The sequence below is a fragment of the Protomyctophum parallelum genome (assembly GCF_964188405.1).
Source record: "Protomyctophum parallelum genome assembly, chromosome: 3".
Classification (NCBI taxonomy): domain Eukaryota; kingdom Metazoa; phylum Chordata; class Actinopteri; order Myctophiformes; family Myctophidae; genus Protomyctophum; species Protomyctophum parallelum.
In genome coordinates this window covers 16230564-16236581 of record NC_139698.1, presented here as the reverse complement: position 1 = coordinate 16236581, position 6018 = coordinate 16230564, and positions in this window count along the sequence as shown.

Genomic DNA, 6018 nt, shown 5'->3' with positions numbered 1-6018 from the left:
GCATGAGCACTAGCTCTTTAAGGCAGAGTTACGACAACTCTGTTCACATCACGGGGCTTCAGTCCAATGGCGGCTCTTCTACATAGACTTCTATTGAATGGGGACATCCGGGAGTTTACGGAATGCATTGGAGTCATGGGCTCGCGCGAGAACATGAACCACGTGACCAGGCTGTTTTCTGCCCCCTCAATGTCGTAACTCTCTCTGTGACTCTGCCCTGCTGGAGCCTGGAGCGTGCACGGTGCACGTACCATAAACGGTCACTAGGGGGAGCCATGATACAGTGTAATACAGTGGGGAGCAGCTATGGAACAGCTATAGAGCTGAAAACTCTCCCATAGAGATTTACTAAAATATTGATATAAATTATTCTAAGCCTAGAATCAATCCATCCAGGATCCTGGTGAGTAACATAACCATAACACTGCTGATTCTGAGAAAACAAACAAACAACAATATTGCATATTTAATTATATGATTTACTACATTTAATTCACAGAATCAGAGGTCTTATGGTCATGATTCACCATGATCCTGGAAGGCTTGATTCTAGGGTTAAAATATTTTATATCAATATTTGAATGAAAAGTATATTTTAAAAATATATTTTTGGGAAAACAATTAATGGTCGATTTTTTCAGTGGGTCCAGAAAACCACGCCCACTAAATATAAACTTAAAATAATTTGATGAATCACATCTAACAATTCAATGTCAGTCTCTTCCACACAAACTACACATACACTTTACATTTCTACTAATATGTATTTTTACTTTTTAATTTATACTGAGTATCCATTGTTGTATTATGATTTATTTTGTTAAATTAGATTAACCTTATAAATCCCCACAGGGTTTTCTAAATCTCACCCTACAATATGTTGTTCCAAATGTGTTGTTTTAAAATGTGCGAATAATACAAAAATATATAATCCTATCCATCGTAGGAATTGTATTATAGTGAATACATTACACCAATATCCCCTTTATTCTAACTCCAGCTAATCCAGCTCTTTCCATTCCGTCCTCTGTATACTTCCTGCAGTACAGAAGTATACATATTTTTTGATTAATTGAAAATGGAGGACCCTGATGTAAACAAGTCTTGGTTTACAACACTGATAATGTGTCCATGTTCATGATGTTTCATTAACTGAATAACTCTGGGAGTTGTAGTACCAGTGACAACCAGGAACAGACTGAATAAATCTGGGAGTTGTTTTTCAAAACTTCCAAAGTATTTTATCTAGGGATGGACAATATTTTATCAAATTGGTATGGGTCGATGTTGGCCTTAAAATGCAATATTGGTATTAGCCGATATTTTTAAATAAAAATACTACATTGAAGCTGTTTATATTCGGACATGGGCCAACATTTCAATAACTGTGAATCTGTGAAGTATTTGGAATAAAATTCACTGTTTTCCAAAATGTCAGTTTGTCACCTCCCTCTTCACATTAAATAGATCCCTTGATCTTTTGTGGCCAGATGTAATTTCCTGGGGTCTAGTAGGACTATAGAAAACAATAATTAAGAAATCGCTGTACAATTTGTTAAAACAAATTCACCAACTTGTTCGAATTTCCCTGCCCTTGCCAAAAATAGCTAAAATTGTTAAAATGAAAGAAAGCAGCAAATACAAAATATATAACAATCAACTTTTACTTTTTTTAATAACCTAAAACATGAACCTTAGTTGAAAAACAACCAAAGTTGTCCTTTAAGGATTTAACATGAGGAGAAAAACAAAAGATCAGGAGAATGGAGGCCTCTATTGACAGGATTGATTGAATAGTTTATTAGACATGAATGTAAAACAGCAACAGATCAGTCAAACACTGATTCCAACAAAAATCACACTTGTGTGAAGTGAGGGGCGCTCTTATCACATCATACATCACATTCCATGCTCAGCCAATCAAATCAATTTTATTCTCAATATGTACATCAGCCAATCAAATCATCGCTATGGGATGATGATCAGCCAATCAAATCATCGTGTTTGTGTTCACACAAAGGCAAAGCCCAATAGGAGGAGCTAGCGCCCCTCAACAATAATTCAATATCATCAAAAACAAAATATATCATTACAGGAAATAATAAAACACTAAATGTACAGAGTGGGAGAAAGGTGCAAATGCAGTTTCCGTCTCTCTGTCAGGGAGGACCATCCAACCTTGTTATATAAGATACATTGGTGAGTACCATAGCTATCACCCGTAATAAATCTAATCGATGAGTGATAAACAGAGTCTAGGGATTTAAGAGTGGATGCTACTGCATGTCTATAGATTATGTCTACCATACCCACTCCACACTCCTTCTCCTCATTCATTGTCATCTCACCCTCTGAGCTGTCAACTGTTATTACAGGCATGAAATCCTCAACCTGCTCCCTGGACCCCCTCCCCACCTACCTCCTCAAGGACTGTCTCCCCACTCTCTCACCACTCATCACCAAAACAATAAACTCCTCCCTTTCCTCTGGTTTCGTTACCCCTTCCCTAAAACTTGCCTCCATCACACCGATCCTAAAAAGACCCGGCCTCGACCCTGACTCCCCCAATAACTACCGGCCCATCGCAAACCTCCCATTTCTGTCAAAAATTCTGGAACGAGTCGTCGCAAACCAAATCACTGCATACCTGGAAACAAACCACCTCTATGAACAATTTCAATCCGGCTTCCGCACCAAACACAGCACTGAAACTGCCCTCCTCAGAGTCACCAACGATCTCCTGCTATCTGCTGACACCGGTTCACTCAACATCCTCATCCTCCTTGACCTCAGTGCCGCCTTCGACACCATTCACCACTCCATACTCATCTCACGCCTCAAATCCACCCTTGGAATCACTGACACTGCCAATCATATCTCACTGACAGACAGCATTTTATTTCCATAGACAAATGCCAATCACTCACGTCACCTGTCACCCACGGCGTCCCCCAAGGTTCAGTACTTGGTCCCCTCCTCTTCATCCTGTACATGCTCTCCCTTGGCCAGATACACCGCACTCATGGTCTCCGCTTCCACTGTTATGCCGATGACACTAAACTGTATCTCCCCGCCAAAACCATCACCCACTCCACCCTCACCTCCTGCCTGACTGACATCAAAACATGGATGCAAACAAACTTTCTAAAACTCAACTGCAATAAATCTGAAATCCTCATCATTGGCCCCCACTCCCTCACCCGCTCCTCCCATGACTTCTTCCTCACCATTGATGGCTCCACTGTCACCCCCTCCACCCGAGTCCGCAACCTTGGTGTCATCCTTGACTGCACCCTCTCCTTCCAGCCCCATGTCAACCAGATCACCAAAACCACCTTTTTCCACCTATGTAACATTTCCCGCCTTCGTCCCATGTTATCCCACACTGCCACTGAAACACTCATTCATGCCTTCATCACATCCAGAATCGACTACTGCAATAGCTTCCTAAAAGAAACTACAATATGTTAAGAATTCCGCCACCCGCCTGCTCACAAGAACCAGATCCAGGGACCACATCACACCCATCCTCCGTGAACTCCACTGGCTCCCAGTCAAGTCCAGAATTGAATTCAAAATACTCACCACTGGCTCCCAGTCAAGTCCAGAATTGAATTCAAAATACTCACCATCACCTACAAAACCCTCAACAACCAGGCCCCACTCTACCTCTCTGAACTCATCAACCGCCATGTCCCCTCCCACTCCCTCAGCTCAAGCACTGGCAACCAACTGGAACCCCACAAATCCAACAAACGAACATGGGGAGACAGGGCCTTCGCAGTGGCTGCCCCTTCTCCCAACTCACATCAGAGCTGCCCCCACCTTCGAAATGTTCAAAAGCACACTCAAAACCCACCTTTTCAAACTGTCTTTCCCTACATAAACCCCCCCCCCCCCCCCCCCCCCCCACACACACACACACACACACACACACACACACACACACACACACACACACACACACACACACACACACACACACACACACACACACCATTCTTGTTTGTCCCTCTTTTGATTGTTTTCTAGTTTTTAACCTTTTAAACATTTTAAATAGTTTTTGAATAAAATATGTCTGTACTTCTTTCTGTAAAGCGACTTTGGGTACCCAGAAAAGCGCTATATAAATCGTATATATTATTATTATAATCCAAGACAGACAGGAACACATAGTGGAAACTTTATTTTTTTTACCCCATGGTGTGAATGCAATGGTGTTTTAGCAAGTGACCCGAGTTATTTAAACTTAGGTCACACCGTTTGGAGTGGACATATTTGTTATTGTCCTGTGAGAACTGTGGACACGAATGTGGTTCTTCAGATCACTTGAATTGTTGAAACTCTTGTCACAATGTTTACAGTGAAAAGATTTTCGTCCAGTGTGGACATGCTGGTGTTTCTTCAGTAAATCTGTCCGACTGAAGCTCTTGTCACAATGTTTACATTGGAAAGGTTTTTCTCCAGTATGGACACGAAGGTGTATCTTTAGGGAACTTGATTGACTGAAACTCTTGTCACAATGTTTACATTGGAAAGGTTTTTCTCCAGTGTGGACACGAAGGTGTTTCTTTAGGTTATCTGACTGACTGAAACTTTTGTCACAATGTTTACATTGGAAAGGCTTTTCTCCAGTGTGGACATGTTGGTGTTGCTTTAAGTTACCTGACTGACTGAAACTCTTGTCACAATGTTTACATTGGAAAAGTTTTTCTCCAGTGTGGACATGCTGGTGTGTCTTTAGGCCACTTGAAAATCTGAAACTCTTGTCACAATGTTTACATTGGAAAGATTTTTCTCCAGTGTGGACACGAATGTGTCTCTTCAGATCCCTTGAACAATTGAAACTCTTGTCACAATGTTTACATTGGAAAGGTTTTTCTTCAGTATGGACACGAAGGTGTGTCTTTAGGGAACTTGATTGACTGAACCTCTTGTCACAATGTTTACATTGGAAAGGTTTTTCTCCTGTATGGATAAGCTGGTGTTTCTTCAGATAATTTGACCACCTGAAGCTCTTGTCACAATGTTTACATTGGAAAGGCTTTTCTCCAGTGTGGACACGAATGTGTCTCTTCAGATCACTTGATTGACTGAAACCTTTGTCACAATGTTTACATTGGAAAGGTTTTTCTCCAGTGTGGACACGAAGGTGTGTCGTTAGGGCACTTGATTGAATGAAACTCTTGTCACAATGTTTACATTGGAAAGGTTTTTCTCCAGTATGGACACGAAGGTGTGTCTTTAGGGAACTTGATTGCCTGAAACTCTTGTCACAATGTTTACATTGGAAAGGTGTTTCTCCAGTGTGGACACGAAGGTGTTGCTTTAGGGTACCTGACTGAATGAAGCTCTTGTCACAATGTTCACAGTTAAAAGGTTTTTCTCCAGTGTGGACATACTGGTGTCTGTTCATGTCAACTGAATATATGAAGCTCTTGTCGCAATGTTTACATTGGAAAGGCTTTTCTCCAGTGTGGACACGAAGGTGTCTCTTCAGAGCACTTGATTGACCGAAACTCTTGTCACAATGTTCACAGCTAAAAGGTTTTTCTCCAGTGTGGACACGCTGATGTCTGTTCATGTCATCTGACCATATGAAGCTATTGTCGCAATGTTTACATTGGAAAGGTTTTTCTCCAGTGTGGACAGTAAGGTGTTGCTTTAGGTTACCTGACCGCCTGAAACTCTTGTCACAATGTTCACAGTTAAAAGGTTTTTCTCCAGTGTGGACATGCTGGTGCTTCTTCAGGGAACCTGAGTCACTGAAACTCTTGTCACGCCGTTCGCCATCATCGTCTTTACTGGTCTCCTCCCAATCATCACTGTCTTCAGTGACAGATTCAAGTTCAACTTCAATCTCAGAGCAGTCGGAAGATATGTGTTCTTCTTCTTCATCATCATTTTCTTCTTCACCTTTCACTGCTAGTAAGGTCATCGTTGACCCAACAGGTTCCTCTGGTCTTTGAAGTAGCTCCTCCTGTTCCTCTTTAATGTGTGGAAGCTCTGGTTCCTCCT